We start from the raw sequence: 21,169 nt of genomic DNA on the forward strand, positions 1-21,169 counted from the left end.
ATGTATTATCCAACAGAGATTTAGTCTTCGGCCGCAAGGTTCTTCAGGCCGTTGTCCCTCCCTAGTGCCAATTAGTTGGTATTCCTCCATATGCCGTCGTGGAAGGTGACTAGAGAAAATAGAATTATTCTTACCGTTAATTCGGTTTCTAGGAACCTTCCACGACGGCACTAATTTCCCACCCTCTATATTTCCTGGATTAATTCTGGGACTCAGAAGGTAAACCGGTGCTATGGTTTCAGTTATAAGTCACTGGTGAATGGGAGGTGGGAGGTGCTTTTAACCTCTCTTGTGTTTCCTGTTCCCCATTAGGGCAAAGAGACAACCTCCATATGCCGTCGTGGAAGGTTCCTAGAAACCGAATTAACGGTAAGAATAATTCTATTTTTTTCACAAAAATGAACTTTTCGCCCCCAATTTATTATTTTCCCAATTTGTCCTGAGTACGCTGATACCCCATATGTGGGGGTAAACCACTGTTTGTGTGCATGGCAGAGCTTGGAAGGAAAGGAGCGTCGTTTGACTTTTCAATGCAAAATTGGCTGGAATTGAGATGGGACGCCATGTTGCGTTGGGGAGCCCCTGACATGCCTAAACATTGAAACCCCCCACAAGTGACACCATTTTGGAAAGTAGACCCCCTAAGAATCTTATCTAGATGTGTTGTGAGAGCTTTGAACCCCAAGTGTTTCACTACAGTTTAAAACGCAGAGCGTGAAAATAAAAATTCTTTTTTTTTCCACAAAAATTATTTTTTAGCCCCCAGTTTTGTATTTTCCCAAGGGTAACAGGAGAAATTGGACCCCAAAGTTGTTGTGCAATTTGTCCTGAATACGTTGATACCCCATATGTGGGGGGTAACCACCGTTTGGGCGCATGGCAGAGCTCGAAAGGGAAGGAGCGCTATTTGGAATGCAGACTTAGATGGATTGGTCTGCAGGCATCATGTTGCATTTGCAGAGCCCCTGATGTACCTAAACAGTAGAAACCCCCCACAGGTGACCCCATATTGGAAACTAGACCCCCCAAGGAACTTATCTAGATGTGTTGTGAGAACTTTGAACCTCCAAGTTTTTCACTACAGTTAATAACGCAGAGCCGTGAAAATAAAAAAACATTTTTGTCCCACAAAAATGTTTTTTTAGCCCCCCAAATTTTTATTTTCCCAAGGGTAACAAGAGAAATTGGACCCCAGAAGTTGTTGTCCAATTTGCCCTGAGTATGCTGATACCCCATATGTTGGGGTAAACCCAACGCACGGGAGAGCTCGGAAGGGAAGGAGCACTGTTTTACTTTTTCAACGCAGAATTGGCTGGAATTGAGATCGGATGCCATGTCGCGTTTGGAGAGCCCTGATGTGCCAAAACAGTGGAAACCCCCAATTGTAACTGAAACCCTAATCCAAACACACCCCTAACCCTGACACACCCCTAACCCTAATCTCAACCGTAAATATAATCCTAACCATAACCCGAACCCCAACCCTAATTGGAAAATGGAAATAAATACATTTTTTTTAATTTTTTAATTTTTCCCTAACTAAGGGGGTGATGAAGGGGGGTTTGATTTACTATTATATCAGGTTTTTTAGCGGATTTTTATATGATTGGCAGCTGTCACACACTAAAAGGCGCATTTTATTGCAAAAAATATATTTTTGCGTTACCACATTTTGAAAGCTATAATTTTTCCATATTATGGTCCACAGAGTCATGTGAGATCTTGTTTTTTGCGGGACGAGTTGACGTTTTTATTGGTAACATTTTTGGGCACGTGACATTTTTGATCGCTTTTTATTCCGATTTTTGTGAGGCAGTATGACCAAAAAACAGCTATTAACGAATTTATTTTTTTTTTGGGGGGGGTTTATACCGTGCCGCGTTTGGTAAAATGGATACAGCAGTTTTATTCTTTGGGTCAGTATGATTACAGCGATACCTCATTTAGATTTTTTTTAATGTTTTGGCGCTTTTATACGATAAAAACTATTTTATAGAAAAAAGAATTATTTTTGCATCGCTTTATTCTGAGGACTATAACTTTTTTATTTTTTCACTGATGACACTCTATGGTGGCTCGTTTTTTGCGGGACAAGAGGACATTTTTAGTGGTACCATGGTTATTTATATATGTCTTTTTGATCGCGTGCTATTCCACTTTTTGTTCTGCAGTATGGTAATAAAGGGTTTTTTGCCTCATTTTTTAATTTTTTTTTACGGTGTTCACTGAAGGGGTTAACTAGTGGGACAGTTTTATAGGTCGGGTCGTTATGGACGTGGCAATACTAAATATGTGTACTTTTATTGTTTTTTCTTTTATTTAGATAAAGGAATGTATTTATTGGAACAATATATATTTTTTTTAATTAGGAATTTTTTTGTTTTTTTTTTACACATGTAAATATATATTTTTTTTTTTACTTTTTTACTTTGCCCCAGGGGGGACATCACAGTAAAGTGACAGATCGCTGATCTGACACTTTGCTGTGCACTGTGTCAGATCAGCGATCCTACATGCACAGCAGGGAGGCTTCCCGGCGCCTGCTCTGAGCAGGCACTTGCAAGCCACCTCCCTGCAGGACCCGGATGCAGCCCCATGGCCATTTTGGATCCGGGGCCTGCAGGGAGGAAACGCTCAGTACAAGGTGAGCACATCGCCTTGTACCGAGGGTCTCAGGGAAGCCCGCAGGTAGCCACCTCCCTGCGCGATGCTTCCCTATGCCCCCGGAATGCTGCGATCATGTTTGATCGCGGTGTGCCGGGGGTTAATATGCCAGGGGCGGCCCGTGACCGCTCCTGGCACATAGTGCTGATGTCAGCTGCGATAGCCAGCTGACACCCGGCCGTGATCGGCCGCGCTCCCCCCGTGAGTGCGGCTGATCGCGAAGACGTACTATCCTGTCACTGGGGATTAAGTCCCAGGTCACCTTGATGGGATAGTACGTCATATGGGATTAAGGGGTTAAAAGACCTTTCCCCTTTATTTGGGCGCCCAGGGCCACGGACCGGGTCGCAGCCACTGTGACATCCCCTTTAAGTGCCGGACTCGGTACCGAGTGCCCCACGGCCCTGGCGGGCGAATATATATATATATATATATATATATATATATATGGAGCTGCTGTTGGGTTGTATATATATATATATACAGTTAGGTCCATATATATTTGGACAGAGACAACATTTTTCTAATTTTGATTATAGACATTACCACAATGAATTTTAAACAAAACAATTCAGATGCAGTTGAAGTTCAGACTTTCAGCTTTCATTTGAGGGTATCCACATTAAAATTGGATGAATGGTTTAGGAGTTTCAGCTCCTTAACATGTGCCACCCTGTTTTTAAAGGGACCAAAAGTAATTGGACAAATTCAATAATTTTAAATAAAATGTTCATTTTTAGTACTTGGGTTGAAAACCCTTTGTGGGCAATGACTGCCTGAAGTCTTGAACTCATGGACATCACCAGACGCTGTGTTTCCTCCTTTTTGACGCTCTGCCAGGCCTTCACTGTGGTGGTTTTCAGTTGCTGTTTGTTTGTGGGCCTTTCTGTCTGAAGTTTAGTCTTTAACAAGTGAAATGCTGCTCAATTGGGTTGAGATCAGGTGACTGACTTGGCCATTCAGGAATATTGCACTTCTTTGCTTTAATAAACTCCTGGGTTGCTTTGACTTTATGTTTTGGGTCATTGTCCATCTGTAGTATGAAACGACGACCAATCAGTTTGGCTGCATTTGGCTGGATCTGAGCACACAGTATGTCTCTGAATACCTCAGAATTCATTCCGCTGCTTCTGTCCTGTGTCATCATCAATAAACACTAGTGACCCAGTGCCACTGGCAGCCATGCATGCCCAAGCCATCACACTGCCTCCGCCATGTTTTACAGATGATGTGGTATGCTTTGGATCATGAGCTGTACCACTCCTTCGCCATACTTTTCTCTTTCCATCATTCTGGTAGAGGTTGATCTTGGTTTCATCTGTCCAAAGAATGTTCTTCCAGAACTGTGCTGGCTTTTTTAGATGTTTTTTAGCAAAGTCCAGTCTAGCCTTTCTATTCTTGATGCTTATGAGTGGCTTGCACCGTGCAGTGAACCCTCTGTATTTACTTTCATGCAGTCTTCTCTTTATGGTAGATTTGGATATTGATACGCCAACCTCCTGGAGAGTGTTGGTCACTTGGTCGGCTGTTGTGAAGGGGTTTCTCTTCACCATGGAGATTAGTCTGCGATCATCCACCACTGTTGTCTTCCGTGGGCGCCAGGTCTTTTTGCATTGATGAGTTCACCAGTGCTTTCTTTCTTTCTCAGGATGTACCAAACTGTAGATTTTGCCACTCCTAATCTTGCAGCAATTTCTTGGATGGTTTTTTTTCTGTTTTCGCAGCTTAAGGATGGCTTGTTTCACCTGCATGGAGAGCTCCTTTGGCCACATGTTTACTTCACAGCAAAACCTTCCAAATGCAAGCACCACACCTCAGATCAACTCCAGGCCTTTTATCTGCTTAATTGAGAATGACATAGCGAGGGGATTGCCCACACCTGTCCATGAAATAGCCTTGGAGTCAATTGTCCAATTACTTTTGGTCCCTTTAAAAACAGGGTGGCACATGTTAAGGAGCTGAAACTCCTAAACCCTTCATCTAATTTTAATGTGGATACCCTCAAATGAAAGCTTAAAGTCTTAACTTCAACTGCATCTGAATTGTTTTGTTTAAAATTCATTGTGGTAATGTCTATAACCAAAATTAGAAAAATGTTGTCTCTGTCCAAATATATATGGACCTAACTGTATATGAGGAGCTGATGCCAGGCTGTATATATCAGAGGCTGTTGCTGTGCTGGCTGTATATAGAATAGAGGCTGAGGGGCTGTATAAATTCTATACAAAAAGCAAAAAAAGAAAGAATATCCAGCTCAACGAGACAGTGAAAAGTAAAAACTTGGTACTTTATTCACTTCATGTAGAAGCAGAGGATAAAAACATCAGCACAATGAGGATAAGAACACTATCTATCAGATAGATAGTGTTCTTATCCTCATTGTGCTGATGTTTTTATCCTCTGCTTCTACATGAAGTGAATAAAGTACCAAGTTTTTACTTTTCACTGTCTCGTTGAGCTGGATATTCTTTTTTTGCTTTTTGGATTCCTCACGCCTTGACACAGCGTTTCCGTGCTCCGAGTGGAACTGTTACTATGGTGAGCTGGATTTTCTTTTTCGTTACTATAAATTCTATACACAGCAATATACTGTAAACAGGTCCACACTATATACATACAGTATACACAGACACACTGTAATGCAGGATATAGTGTGGACCTCTATATACAATATGGTACTGTGTAGGACAGGAGCTGCAAGAAAGATACACAGACAGACACACATAGACACACACACACACACACAGATCATACTCACCCACCGTGACACTGTGAAGACTGAACCACTGAACCAGTGACTGAAGATCCAGAGTGAAGTCCTACCGCGCTCCGCTGTGGAGAAGCCTCTTCTCGCACCGACATCTTGGCTCACCTCCTTCCTCGAAGGTAGCTGAACAAACTCTCATCTGATCTAATCCGAGGGAGCGATCATGTAGCTGAATAGATAGGGCCTAGAAGCTTCTATTGGGATCGGAGATGGCAGCCGCATGCCATAAGCTAAGCATTAGGTACACGGAGGGTACTGAGGAAGTCTGGCTAACCAGGTCAGTGGATGCTGACGCAGGTCAGGTGCCATGACTCTGCCGCTCTGCGCCAGCCACTGAGATGTAGGACCGTAGCCAGGTCTCTACACTTTCAATAGTTTCTCTTTTGTTAAATGTTCCTTATCATTAGAAATGGTCCACAGCAAAGAGACGTGTATTTTACATGTTTTACAACACGATACGATATACTTTATTGATCCCGGGGGAAATGATGGGTTATTTATCCCTATATTGGTGGGAAGCTCCCCGCTTGGTGGGTGGCCCAGGGCCTGGGCCCCTTGGGCACCCCCCTAAATCCGGGCCTGGGTAGATCCCATGCCTGTACAAACAATACAACTTCTTCTGAGCAATTCCTCCTTAATCTCAGGAATTGGCAAGTAGGTATATTGTGAACCAAAGGTCGCGAATGCAAAGTATGAGCAAAGCATTAACCATTGTCTCTTTTCGAAATATTTTAGTCTGCAACATATTATTCTCATCCTTATAAATGGACAAATCAAGAACGTTCAAAGGCACTCAGCTGTAATGACTTGTCAGTTTGACATTGATAGTTATTCTTGAGGTCCTTTATGAAGGACTGGAGATCCTTTTCGGTGCCCTGTAAGATCATAAAAATTTAATCTATGAATCTAGTCCACATCAGGACCTTCTCGACCCGATGTGTCATGTTTGGTCAAAAAGACATCCACAGCCCCAGGAAAAAGTTGGCATATGAGTGGGGCAAGGTCGTCTCTATAGTCATTCCCTGTAGTTGCAGGTAGAAGGTGTCCTTGAAAAAAATAAATAAATTATGAGTTATGACAAACTCCAGTACCTCTAACAGAAGATTGATAAAATTAGATTCCAACATTCATGAAGATAGAAAAAAAAATCTTGCTGCTCATAGTCCATCCTCATGTTTAAAGAGTACAGGTCTCCACATATCGTTCTCAAGGTGAATATCTTCAATTTGCTGTAATAGATCTGTTGAATCCTTTAAGAAAGAGGGCAGGGTTTCAACCAAAGGTTTCAGATATCCATTTAGAAACCGGCACCAAGGTTCACCCACATTACCGTTTCCAGATACAATGGGTCTCCCCGGTGGTGTATTCCTATCCTTGTGCATCTTCGGTAAAAGATAAAAATATGAAAGACATGGATATTCAAAATGGAGGAATTCCTTATTTTCTTTAGTGATGACCCCATCCGTGAAAGCCTCCCCCACCATATTCTGCCAAGAAATGTGAAAGGCAGTTGTGGGATTATAGGTCAACCTTTTGAAATGCTTTGGGTTTCTTAGTTGATTAAATTCTTCCGTTTCATAGAGATTTTCTGGCCAGATTACAGTATTACCGCCTTTATCTGCCGATTTTAGAACCACACCCTTCAATTTTTTTCAAGTCATCAAGTGTTTTCCTCAGTTCAAAATTCAAATTGCAGTGCATTACCTTCCTTGGTATCTTATTGAATTCTTCTGAGACCAATTTGGCAAAAATTTCTATATTTGGAAACCTACTGAGCGGTGGAAATTGTTTAGATTTCGGATTAAATCTGCCCACTATCTTACCCGTATCAGTGTCTGTCTTTTCAATACCCGCTCGTTCATTCAAAGTGTCAATGGCCTGTAGTTTCTCTTGATTCCATTTTTCATTTTGTCCTCAATTTTTGATGGTCAATTTTTTAGCAAAAAGGTGAAAGTTGTTCATCAATGTAAAAACATCGAAGGTAGATGATGGGCAAAAAGTTGGCCCCATACTAAACTTCCAATTGGGGGTAGTAAGGACAATATTAGAAAATGTATCTATTCGTTATCTGGTCCTGTTGGACATTTTTCTTATTGTCACCAAAAAGACCATCTTGGTATCCTTTACGATTGTATCTGGTAGAATAAGTGTGTTGAACATCTATTGTGTCAGCATTGCTTATACTAAATGAAAATGACGAAATTGAAGTATATCCCAAAAAGGTTTCTACAAATGTGGCAAAAATACATGCAAAATTTGTCGATATGTAGCAAAAAATAAAACTATCCAAAAAGGAGCCTAATATCAATAGTTTTACGAATTGTGATACTGACCATATAGTTTATTGTATCGAATGCACCGGCTGTAATATGAAGTATATAGGATGCATTGTAAGAAAATAATAATAATAATAATTTTTATTTATATAGCGCCAACATATTCCGCAGCGCTTTACAAATTATAGAGAGGACTTGTACAGACAATAGACATTACAGCATAACAGAAATACAGTTCAAAACAGATACCAGGAGGAGTGAGGGCCCTGCTCGCAAGCTTACAAACTATGGGGAAAAGGGGAGACACGAAAGGTGGATGGTAACAATTGCTTTAGTTATTCGGACCAGCTATAGTGTAAGGCTCAGGTGTTCATGTAAAGCTGCATGAACCAGTTAACTGCCTAAGTATGTAGCAGTACAGACACAGAGGGCTAATACTGCATAAAGTGTATGAGAACATGATGCGAGGAACCTTTTTTTTTTTTATTATAAATAGGCCACACAGGGATCGTTAGGTTAATGCATTGAGGCGGTAGGCCAGTCTGAACAAATGAGTTTTTAGGGCACGCTTAAAACTGTGGGAATTGGGGATTAATCGTATTAACCTAGGTAGTGCATTCCAAAGAATCGGCGCAGCACGTGTAAAGTCTTGGAGACGGGAGTGGGAGGTTCTGATTATTGAGGATGCTAACCTGAGGTCATTAGCGGAGCGGAGGGCACGGGTAGGGTGGTAGTCTGATACCAGGGAGGAGATGTAGGGTGGTGCTGAGCCATGGAGTGCTTTGTGGATGAGGGTTGTAGTTTTGTACTGGATTCTGGAGTGGATGGGTAACCAGTGTAATGACTGGCACAGGGTAGAGGCATCGGTGTAACGGTTGGTGAGGAATATGATCCTGGCTGCAGCATTCAGGACAGATTGGAGCGGGGAGAGTTTTGCAAGAGGGAGGCCGATTAGTAGAGAGTTACAATAGTCCAGACGAGAATGAATAAGTGAAACAGTCAGAGTTTTTGCAGAGTCGAAAGTAAGAAAAGGGCGAATTCTAGAAATGTTTTTGAGATGCAGATAAGAAGAGCGAGCCAGTGATCGGATGTAGGGGGTGAATGAAAGGTCAGAATCAAGGATGACCCCAAGGCAGCGGGCATGTTGCTTTGGAGTAATGGTGGAACCGCACACGGAGATGGCAATGTCAGGCAAAGGTAGGTTAGTAGAGGGAGAGAACACGAGGAGTTCAGTTTTTGACAGGTTTAGTTTCAGATAGAGGGAGGACATGATGTTAGAGACAGCGGTAAGACAATCACTGGTGTTTTCTAAAAAGGTCGGTGTGATATCAGGAGAAGAAGTGTATAATTGGGTGTCGTCAGCATAGAGATGGTACTGGAAACCAAATCTACTGATTGTTTGTCCAATAGGGGCAGTATACAACGAGAAGAGGAGGGGGCCTAGGACTGATCCTTGAGGAACCCCAACAGTAAGGGGAAGGTGAGAGGAGGAGGAACCAGCAAAACATACAGTGAAGGATCGGTCAGAGAGATAGGAGGAGAACCAGGAGAGAACGGTGTCCTTGAGGCCGATGGAGCGGAGCATAGTGAGGAGGAGCTGATGATCCACCGTATCGAAAGCTGCGGAGAGATCCAAGAGAATTAGCATGGAGTAGTGACCATTAGATTTAGCTGTTAGTAGGTCATTAGAGACTTTAGTGAGGGCAGTTTCAGTAGAGTGTAAAGAGCGGAAGCCAGATTGAAGAGGGTCGAGAAGAGAGTTATCTGAGAGATAGCGGGTAAGACGGGAGTGGACCAGGCGTTCGAGGAGTTTAGAGATGAAGGGAAGATTAGAGACAGGTCTATAATTAGCGGCACAGTTTTGATCGAGGGATGGTTTTTTAAGTAATGGATGTATGATGGCATGCTTAAATGAGGAGGGAAAAATACCGGAAGTGAGGGAAAGGTTGAATATTTTTGTTAGGTGAGAGGTGACAGCCGGGGAAAGGGACTGGAGGAGATGTGATGGAATGGGGTCACTGGTGCAAGTGGTCGGGCGAGAAGATGCAAGGAGCCTGCTTACTTCTTCTTCTGTAACTGCTTCAAAGTCAGAGAGTGAACTAGATGCAGTGGGGGAGGGAGGACAGTGCATGGTATGAAGAGATTGGGAGATGATTTCCTGTCGAATGTGGTCAATTTTTTCTTTGAAGTAATTGGCCAGATCGTCAGCACGGAGATCCGTGGTTGGGGCCTGCTCTCTTGGGTTGAGTAGGGACTGGAACGTGTCAAAGAGACGTTTAGGGTTATTGGACAGAGAGGTGATGAGGGTGTTGAAGTAGGTTTGTTTGGAGAGGTGAAGGGCAGAATTGTATGTCTTTAGCATGAACTTATAATGGATGAAATCTTCAGGTAGATTAGATTTTCTCCACAGACGTTCTGCGCACCTGGAGCACCGCTGCAGGAAACGTGTTTGCAGCGTGTGCCACGGTTGTTGCCGTCTGTGCCGAGTTGTTTTATGTATAGGAGGAGCAGCTTCATCCAGAGCACTTTGCAGGGTTTCATTGTAATGCTTCAATGCAGAATCAGGACATGAGATGGAGGAGATAAGGGCCAATGAGGACTGCAAGTTCTTCATAAGTTTCTGGGTGTTAATGGCCTGTATGTTTCTATAAGTGTGGAAAGTGGGGGTGACCTGAGCAGGATGGCAGTTCTTAATAGAGAATGAAAGAAGGTTGTGGTCAGAGAGCGGGAGAGGGGAGTTTGTGAAATCATCCACTGAGCAAAGTCGGGAGAAGACCAAGTCAAGGGAGTTTCCATCTTCATGTGTTGGAGAGTTAGTATGCTGCGAGAGGCCAAAAGAGGAGGATAGAGATAAAAGGTGAGAAGCAGCTGGGGAGAGGGGAGAGGCAATGGGGATGTTGAAATCACCCATGACAAGGGTGGGGGTGTCACAGGAGAGAAAGTGTGGAAGCCAGGTGGCAAAGTGATCCAGGAACTGATGAGAGGGGCCGGGAGGACGATACACCACCGCCACTCGCATGGAGAAGGGGACGTAGAGTCTGACCACATGGACCTCAAAGGAAGGGAAGACAAGTGAGGGTACTTGGGGGATAACTTGGAAAGTACATTTGGGTGAAAGGAGCAGGCCAACGCCTCCACCTGAAGAAAATGAAAAAAACAAAAACAAAAACGTATCTTGGAAGACATATACAATATAGCTAAAGGCAACAATACATATTCAGGTGCCGAAAAACACTGTGTAGAAACACATAACAAAAAAATGTAAAAAAAAAAAAATATTGTATGTTATTGAATAGAGGAGGTAATTGGCAAAGAAAAGCTTATGGTCTGAGAAATCTATTGGATATTATTATTAAATACTAAACAACTCAACGGTTTAAACTTTAGAAAAGAAACATATTTATTTTATACTGAATATTTGTCAATCTATAGATTATAAAATTAAAAATGTATTTAAAAGACACACAGGAATACAATTAAAACAATACACAATTGTTTCAAATGTATTTTCTATAGGTGACAGAATAGCGGCAGAACCTCTCTACGATTAATGGTGTGGACCAATGCTGGAAACGCGTCGCAGGTCCTATGGGCACAATGCATGCAATGTTTTTTTTTTGTTTTTTTTTACATGTGTTTCCAGCTCCCTGGACAGGGCGGAAAGCTTACAGCAACATTCCGCTGCACAGGTCTGTACAGTAATGTACACTTTGAAAACTAGGGGGCGCTATACTATGTAAGAAAATGTCATACCTCCTTATCGGGCCATTTCTTTAACACCCTGTAACAAATACTATAAATTTTTTATGATCTATACAATAAAAGTGATATGGAATGCTGGGTGAACCCTTTGGGAAACGTTCACATGAACATTTCTTTTATGGAGCATTTGCTGTTTTTGTGCACGTGGGTGTAAAAAATAAAAAAGTGTCAGAATCAGGGGAGGTCAGGGATTTTTTTCGAAAGCATTTGACTGCAGTTTTTTGAGCACGTGACAGGTCCTCTTTAGGTTATATGCGCAATTTTTGCAACTTGAAAGAAGTGTTGCATCCATCTGAATGGGTTGTTTCTGCAGTGGGTGTGGGTGACGGCTACGAACGCCATGCTGATGTATGGGACAGACCCGAATTTCATCTGAACACACTCTAGCCTGATCGTGACCACCGTCACCCATATGTTAGAGTTTCCCTGTCCTTTTAATCCACTGTTTTAATAGGCAATGAAAGCCGAACGTTAGAAGGAAAAGCCTCGTCGCTGCGGGCGAGGGCAGGCTGTGCCCCGTATAATTACCTAATCACTAATATGTTATGGGAGCAAACCTGGATCCTCCCAGATCCTAAAATATCCAGCTCACCTTCACTCACGTGTTGACTATAAATACCAGGTTAACACACCACAGCCCGGATATCTGCGTGACTGCACCTCTGAGAAGAGTACACCAAATAACGTAGAGACCTAACATACCTCAGGGTCGATCAGATCTAAAGGTGGGGCGTCCGGTCTAAGAATACAGTTCCTATTATTGTATAGGGTGGGCCATGTATATGGAAACACCTAAATAAAATGGGAATGATTGGTGATATCAACTTCCTGTGTGTGGCACATTAGTATATGGGAGGGGGGAAACTTGTCAAGGTGGGTGGTGACCATCGTGGCCATTTTGAAGTCGGCCATTTTGGATCCAACTATATTTTTCTCAATGGGAAGAGGGTCATGTGACACATCAAACTTATTGAGAATTTCACAAGAAAAACAATGGTGTGCTTGGTTTTAATGTAACTTTATTCTTTCATGAGTTATTTACAAGTTTATGACTACTTATAAAATGTGTTCAAAGTGCTGCCCATTGTGTTGGATTGTCAATGCAACCCTCTTCTCCCACTCTTGACACACTGATAGCAACACTGCAGAAATAATGCCAGCACAGGCTTCCAGTATCCGTTGTTTCAGATGTTGCACGTCTCGTATCTTCACAGCATAGACAATTGCCGTCAGATGACCCCAAAGATAAAAGTCTAAGGGGGTCAAATCGGGAGACCTTGGTGGCCATTCAACTGGCCCGCGACGACCAATCCACTTTCCAGGAACCTGTTCATGTAGGAATGCTCGGACCTGACACCCATAACGTGGTGGTGCACTATCCTGGCTGTCAGGTCTATGTAGTGTCTTGGGAGTGAAGGAAGGTGAGAAGAATCTTTAAAAAAAAAATGTGTTGAAGTACAGCGGCAGAATGGGGAACATCATTGCAGGGTGGGCTCAGGACGTTATATCAGGATGGGGAGCATTATACCAGGAAAGGGACAGGATGGAATACATTATAAGCAAAAAGTGAAAAAAAGTGGGTTTGGGCTGTAAGCCCTAGCCAGCTCACCGACCGCCACAGGTGCACGGAACTCCATCAGGACTATAGATCTTTGTCTCTGTGACAAAGATCTATAGGATCGAAACACGTTGCTGGACTGCCAGTGTCTGCTTTGTGCATACTATTATTACTGGGGATTCTGCATCACCATGTTTTAATTGATGAAGAAGAATAAAGAAATGATTTTAGGAGCTGGAGCGTTTGCTTTTGTATTCCTGGAATACATTACACCAGGATGGGGGATACTATTATTATATTATTGGAGGGAGGACATGTGTGTCTTTATGGATTTAGAACGCTACCAGTGCCCATACATCTGACCAAGATGCAGGTGGGGGCTCAGGTCCATAGTTGTCACCGGGGCCCATACATCTGACCAAGATGCAGGTGGGGGCTCAGGTCCATAGTTGTCACCGGGGCCCATACATCTGACCACGGTGCAGGTGGGGGCTCAGGTCCATAGTTGTCACCGGGGCCCATACATCTGACCAAGGTGCAGGTGGGGGCTCAGGTCCATAGTTGTCATCGGGGCCCATACATCTGACCAAGGTGCAGTTGGGGGCTCAGGTCCAAACTTGTCACCGGGGCCCATACATCTGACCAAGGTGCAGGTGGGGGCTCAGGTCCATAGTTGTCACCGGGGCCCATACATCTGACCAAGGTGCAGGTGGGGGCTCAGGTCCAAACTTGTCACCGGGGCCCATACATTTGACCAAGGTGCAGGTGGGGGCTCAGGTCCATAGTTGTCACCGGGGCCCATACATCTGACCACGGTGCAGGTGGGGGCTCAGGTCCATAGTTGTCACCGGGGCCCATACATCTGACCAAGGTGCAGGTGGGGGCTCAGGTCCATAGTTGTCATCGGGGCCCATACATCTGACCAAGGTGCAGGTGGGGGCTCAGGTCCAAACTTGTCACCGGGGCCCATACATTTGACCAAGGTGCAGGTGGGGGCTCAGGTCCATAGTTGTCACCGGGGCCCATACATCTGACCAAGGTGCAGGTGGGGGCTCAGGTCCAAACTTGTCACCGGGGCCCATACATCTGACCAAGGTGCAGGTGGGGGCTCAGGTCCATAGTTGTGACCGGGGCCCATACATCTGACCAAGGTGCAGGTGGGGGCTCAGGTCCATAGTTGTCTCCGGGACCCATACATCTGACCAAGGTGCAGGTGGGGGCTCAGGTCCATAGTTGTCATCGGGGCCCATACATCTGACCACGGTGCAGGTGGGGGCTCAGGTCCATAGTTGTCACCGGGGCCCATACATCTGACCAAGGTGCAGGTGGGGGCTCAGGTCCATAGTTGTCACCGGGGCCCATACATCTGACCACGGTGCAGGTGGGGGCTCAGGTCCATAGTTGTCTCCGGGACCCATACATCTGACCAAGGTGCAGGTGGGGGCTCAGGTCCATAGTTGTCTCCGGGACCCATACATCTGACCAAGGTGCAGGTGGGGGCTCAGGTCCATAGTTGTCATCGGGGCCCATACATCTGACCACGGTGCAGGTGGGGGCTCAGGTCCATAGTTCTCACCGGGGCCCATACATCTGACCAAGGTGCAGGTGGGGGCTCAGGTCCATAGTTGTCACCGGAGCCCATACATCTGACCACGGTGCAGGTGGGGGCTCAGGTCCATAGTTGTCACCGGGGCCCATACATCTGACCACGGTGCAGGTGGGGGCTCAGGTCCATAGTTGTCACCGGGGCCCATACATCTGACCAAGGTGCAGGTGGGGGCTCAGGTCCATAGTTGTCACCGGGGCCCATACATCTGACCACGGTGCAGGTGGGGGCTCAGGTCCATAGTTGTCACCGGGGCCCATACATCTGACCACGGTGCAGGTGGGGGCTCAGGTCCATAGTTGTCACCGGGGCCCATACATCTGACCACGGTGCAGGTGGGGGCTCAGGTCCATAGTTGTCTCCGGGACCCATACATCTGACCAAGGTGCAGGTGGGGGCTCAGGTCCATAGTTGTCACCGGGGCCCATACATCTGACCACGGTGCAGGTGGGGGCTCAGGTCCATAGTTGTCACCGGGGCCCATACATCTGACCAAGGTGCAGGTGGGGGCTCAGGTCCATAGTTGTCTCCGGGACCCATACATCTGACCAAGGTGCAGGTGGGGGCTCAGGTCCATAGTTGTCACCGGGGCCCATACATCTGACCACGGTGCAGGTGGGGGCTCAGGTCCATAGTTGTCTCCGGGACCCATACATCTGACCAAGGTGCAGGTGGGGGCTCAGGTCCATAGTTGTCACCGGGGCCCATACATCTGACCAAGGTGCAGTTGGGGGCTCAGGTCTATAGTTGTCTCCGGGACCCATACATCTGACCAAGGTGCAGGTGGGGGCTCAGGTCCATAGTTGTCACCGAGGCCCATACATCTGACCACGGTGCAGGTGGGGGCTCAGGTCCATAGTTGTCTCCGGGGCCCATACATCTGACCAAGGTGCAGGTGGGGGCTCAGGTCCATAGTTGTCACCGGGGCCCATACATCTGACCACGGTGCAGGTGGGGGCTCAGGTCCATAGTTGTCACCGGGGCCCATACATCTGACCAAGGTGCAGGTGGGGGCTCAGGTCCATAGTTGTCTCCGGGACCCATACATCTGACCAAGGTGCAGGTGGGGGCTCAGGTCCATAGTTGTCACCGGGGCCCATACATGTGACCAAGGTGCAGGTGGGGGCTCAGGTCCATAGTTGTCTCCGGGACCCATACATCTGACCAAGGTGCAGGTGGGGGCTCAGGTCCATAGTTGTCACCGGGGCCCATACATCTGACCAAGGTGCAGTTGGGGGCTCAGGTCCATAGTTGTCTCCGGGACCCATACATCTGACCAAGGTGCAGGTGGGGGCTCAGGTCCATAGTTGTCTCCGGGACCCATACATCTGACCAAGGTGCAGGTGGGGGCTCAGGTCCATAGTTGTCACCGGGGCCCATTCATCTGACCAAGGTGCAGGTGGGGGCTCAGGTCCATAGTTGTCTCCGGGACCCATACATCTGACCAAGGTGCAGGTGGGGGCTCAGGTCCATAGTTGTCTCCGGGACCCATACATCTGACCAAGGTGCAGGTGGGGGCTCAGGTCCATAGTTGTCTCCGGGACCCATACATCTGACCAAGGTGCAGGTGGGGGCTCAGGTTCATAGTTGTCACCGGGGCCCATACATCTGACCAAGGTGCAGGTGGGGGCTCAGGTCCAAACTTGTCACCGGGGCCCATACATCTGACCACGGTGCAGGTGGGGGCTCAGGTCCATAGTTGTCACCGGGGCCCATACATCTGACCAAGGTGCAGGTGGGGGCTCAGGTCCATAGTTGTCACCGGGGCCCATACATCTGACCAAGGTGCAGGTGGGGGCTCAGGTCCATAGTTGTCTCCGGGACCCATACATCTGACCAAGGTGCAGGTGGGGGCTCAGGTCCATAGTTGTCTCCGGGACCCATACATCTGACCAAGGTGCAGGTGGGGGCTCAGGTCCATAGTTGTCTCCGGGGCCCATACATCTGACCAAGGTGCAGGTGGGGGCTCAGGTCCATAGTTGTCTCCGGGGCCCATACATGTGACCAAGGTGCAGGTGGGGGCTCAGGTCCATAGTTGTCACCGGGGCCCATACATCTGACCAAGGTGCAGGTGGGGGCTCAGGTCCATAGTTGTCACCGGGGCCCATACATCTGACCAAGGTGCAGGTGGGGGCTCAGGTCCATAGTTGTCACCGGGGCCCATACATCAGACCACGGTGCAGGTGGGGGCTCAGGTCCATAGTTGTCTCCGGGACCCATACATCTGACCACGGTGCAGGTGGGGGCTCAGGTCCATAGTTGTCATCGGGGCCCATACATCTGACCAAGGTGCAGGTGGGGGCTCAGGTCCATAGTTGTCTCCGGGACCCATACATCTGACCAAGGTGCAGGTGGGGGCTCAGGTCCATAGTTGTCACCGGGGCCCATACATCTGACCAAGGTGCAGGTGGGGGCTCAGGTCCATAGTTGTCTCCGGGACCCATACATCTGACCAAGGTGCAGGTGGGGGCTCAGGTCCATAGTTGTCACCGGGGCCCATACATCTGACCAAGGTGCAGGTGGGGGCTCAGGTCCATAGTTGTCTCCGGGACCCATACATCTGACCACGGTGCAGGTGGGGGCTCAGGTCCATAGTTGTCACCGGGGCCCATACATCTGACCACGGTGCAGGTGGGGGCTCAGGTCCATAGTTGTCTCCGGGACCCATACATCTGACCACGGTGCAGGTGGGGGCTCAGGTCCATAGTTGTCACCGGGGCCCATACATCTGACCACGGTGCAGGTGGGGGCTCAGGTCCATAGTTGTCTCCGGGACCCATACATCTGACCAAGGTGCAGGTGGGGGCTCAGGTCCATAGTTGTCACCGGGACCCATACATCTGACCAAGGTGCAGGTGGGGGCTCAGGTCCATAGTTGTCTCCGGGACCCATACATCTGACCACGGTGCAGGTGGGGGCTCAGGTCCATAGTTGTCTCCGGGACCCATACATCTGACCACGGTGCAGGTGGGGGCTCAGGTCCATAGTTGTCTCCGGGACCCATACATCTGACCACGGTGCAGGTGGGGGCTCAGGTCCATAGTTGTCTCCGGGACCCATACATCTGACCAAGGTGCAGGTGGGGGCTCAGGTCCATAGTTGTCTCCGGGACCCATACATCTGACCAAGGTGCAGGTGGGGGCTCAGGTCCATAGTTGTCTCCGGGACCCATACATCTGACCAACGTGCAGGTGGGGGCTCAGGTCCATAGTTGTCACCGGGACCCATACATCTGACCAAGGTGCAGGTGGGGGCTCAGGTCCATAGTTGTCTCCGGGACCCATACATCTGACCAACGTGCAGGTGGGGGCTCAGGTCCATAGTTGTCACCGGGACCCATACATCTGACCAAGGTGCAGGTGGGGGCTCAGGTCCATAGTTGTCACCGGGACCCATACATCTGACCAAGGTGCAGGTGGGGGCTCAGGTCCATAGTTGTCTCCGGGACCCATACATCTGACCAAGGTGCAGGTGGGGGCTCAGGTCCATAGTTGTCACCGGGACCCATACATCTGACCAAGGTGCAGGTGGGGGCTCAGGTCCATAGTTGTCTCCGGGACCCATACATCTGACCAACGTGCAGGTGGGGGCTCAGGTCCATAGTTGTCTCCGGGACCCATACATCTGACCAAGGTGCAGGTGGGGGCTCAGGTCCATAGTTGTCTCCGGGACCCATACATCTGACCAAGGTGCAGGTGGGGGCTCAGGTCCATAGTTGTCACCGGGACCCATACATCTGACCAAGGTGCAGGTGGGGGCTCAGGTCCATAGTTGTCTCCGGGACCCATACATCTGACCAACGTGCAGGTGGGGGCTCAGGTCCATAGTTGTCACCGGGACCCACTGGACTCTTGTTGCGCCCTCGCCAATAACGATAAGTGATGGACTGTGTGACCGGGAGTAGACAGATTGCAGGAAATCCACAGATAAGGGGTAAACTAGATGAAATAATGGAAGGTCTGTGCGGCTTTATGTAACATTTGGACGAAACTCCCATTTTTGTGAATCCGATCCATAGCTGATAAGATTGCGCCATTTTGGCGACAGACAATGACCATTTCCATCAATGTTCTTACGTTCTATGTTCTTACGTGTCCAAGAAAAACATTTTTGAGTCAGTCTGTAAGGAAAACGTGTGCAAGAGCCGAGACATTCTATCCATTCGCCGCATTGAGGAGACACAAACCTCTGCCTTCGTGTCATTATTGCGCCCTCCATCCGTGTGACTTGTACAGTGTCACAGAACCGCAGCACAACTTTCACTGAGCGGGAATAATCGCTTTCTCCAAGCGCCCGGACTAGAATTAGCCAGCAGTGCACAGGTTAACACCCGAGGAGTCACCGCCCCGTCCTGAGGCCACGCCCTCTGTGCGCTTGCTGGATCCGGGAGCAGGGCTGGTAATAGCAGCAGGTGCAGCGCTCAGGTGAGTGCACGGGGGGCTCCCGGTATGGGGGGCTCATGGTACGGGGGGCTCTGTGCAGGTGCCTGGGGGAGAAGCTTCAGATCTACAGTGATTCTGTACATGAATAATGACTGATACCCCAGTGACTGGAGTTGGGATCTGTTGGCTTTCCTGTTATATGTGCACTAAGGGTGGGCTCATGGTATGGGGGGCGCATGCAAGGTGCACTGACTGCAGAATCCATATGTTTTCTTCCTTTGTCCCATGTGCGTTCTGGTTTTATAGGATAGTAAGCGACCCATGGAGGACCAGTGGCCGTATGGACACCAGCCGAGCCTGACTGACTTATAATGGGGTCTGCTGCCATCATGCTTGATGGGAGGAATGGTGCTGCCCCCGTCACCGTTCTTCCTGCCACATATCAGTGTCACAGATGTTCCCTTACCTGTGGATTTTGATGCAGAATTTCTGCAGCTTTCACCCTGAGCAAAGCCTCATCCAAAGTGGGATACCCGCGCCATTTCTAAATCCTTTCCCGTGTGGGGTCAGTGTGACTGCGGACTCTCCATGTAACCGTCTCTTTTGGTGATTCCGGCGCTGAGTGTCATAAGATATTCCAGTAAAGTGTCTGGAGATGGCGCTTGTGTGTGATCTGTGAGATCCCAGCGCCAGTTTGGGGGGCATTGCGTGGCGCTAGACTCGTATTCTACCCTCTGTGAGTGTCATCTTCCTCTTAGGCAGGATCCACACTCGCACTTTGACCTCTTCAGTTCCAATTTTAAGAACAGACAATCCAGAATTTGTCAAAAACATATCTGATGGAAACAGAGGGGGCCGCATTGATTATTATGGGGTCCGTCTCAGTTCCATTGTGTCTGTATTTAGAGCAGAAGAAAAAGTGCCCCCCTTGTGGACCCCATAATAATCAATGGGGTTCCTCTGCTTCCATTTGCATCAGCTATACAATGGATCTATTTTTTTTTTCAACCTATTAAAGGGGTTGTTCAATTTACAGGTCGAGCCACTAGGACCTGCCCCCGTCAGCAGAATCGGGAACCTATCCCCTTTATAAAATTAAGCAGCAGATTAATTTTCTTAAATATAAATATTTTTTAAATATAATTCTTCTACTTTAGCAGAAGAACAGGATCAGTAGACTTTTCTCCCTTTTATGGAAGAGATTAAGATCCATTCAGCAGTTGTTGAAACTGTGAGACAATCCACCCGGGATCTGTAACACGGGCCACACTGGTTGTCACTAGTGTTGAGCGAACGTGCTGGGGTAAGGTGTTATCTGAGCATGCTCGAGTCCTAACACAGTGTCTTCGGTGTGCTCGAATAATATGTTCCAGTCCCCGTGGTTGCAAGCTAGAAATTATTTAAAAGCTTTGTTACACTTTAAATAAGTTTCTTGTTTCTAAAAAAAATATTGATTCTGCGCTTTCTCATTGATCCATATTACAGATATTTGACATGTGCTGTACGGGTGCACTAGTCACATGTGCAGGGCCGCTCCTCCAACCGTTGTGAAATACCTGAGATTTATCGGAATTCCTTTGTATTGCAATGACATAGTTGGAAATGTGTTTTGTGGGGGTCTCGGTAGTGGCAGCCCCCTCTGACAACACATCTAACTGATTAATGTAAGCGATAATTCAAAAATATTGTCTGTAGATAAATAGACAAAACATTGTAAAAACAACTCTGGAAAAAAAATAGTGTGAGCTTCTTCCAGGTACGGACTGGGGATGAAATTCAGCCCTGGCATTTGAAATCACACAGGCCCATGTTGTCCCCGTCCCCAAGTACCAGATGGGGATATATTACTAATATTACCTTGGATGGAGGATAACAAGATTTACTACAACACCAATATTTCTAATTATACCCACGGCCTGCTGGGGTAAGTGATGGAGTGACCGGCTTTGTGCTCCGTCACAACTGTTAACAGTATGGGTGTCTTGAAAACATTGATTCTGTTAACAACATAGCACACAAGGCAGCCCATAACCAGACCGGCCCTTCTGGCATTTGCCAGAATTGCCAAATGGCCAGTCCGGCCCTGGCTTCTTCAGATCTGGAGCAAGTTATCTGTATGGGCGCGGAAGTCTGCCCGAGTGATCTGGGGATTTA

General features: G+C 47.4%; 1 protein-coding gene across 2 annotated transcripts in view; it reads left to right on the forward strand.

Moving 5' to 3' along the window:
* The first annotated feature begins 19,014 nt into the window (after positions 1–19,014).
* CRACR2B (calcium release activated channel regulator 2B) overlaps positions 19,015–21,169 on the forward strand; it is a 104,096-nt gene continuing 101,941 nt past the window's right edge. Inside the window, exon 1 of one of the 2 annotated variants that reach the window (XM_069740214.1) lies at positions 19,015–19,057. The gene's annotated coding sequence lies outside the window, so the exon portion shown is untranslated. The remainder of the gene's footprint in view (positions 19,058–21,169) is intronic. The other variant, XM_069740215.1, reaches the window with a different exon arrangement.

Source organism: Ranitomeya imitator, chromosome 9 (genome assembly GCF_032444005.1).
Source record: "Ranitomeya imitator isolate aRanImi1 chromosome 9, aRanImi1.pri, whole genome shotgun sequence".
NCBI lineage: Eukaryota > Metazoa > Chordata > Amphibia > Anura > Dendrobatidae > Ranitomeya > Ranitomeya imitator.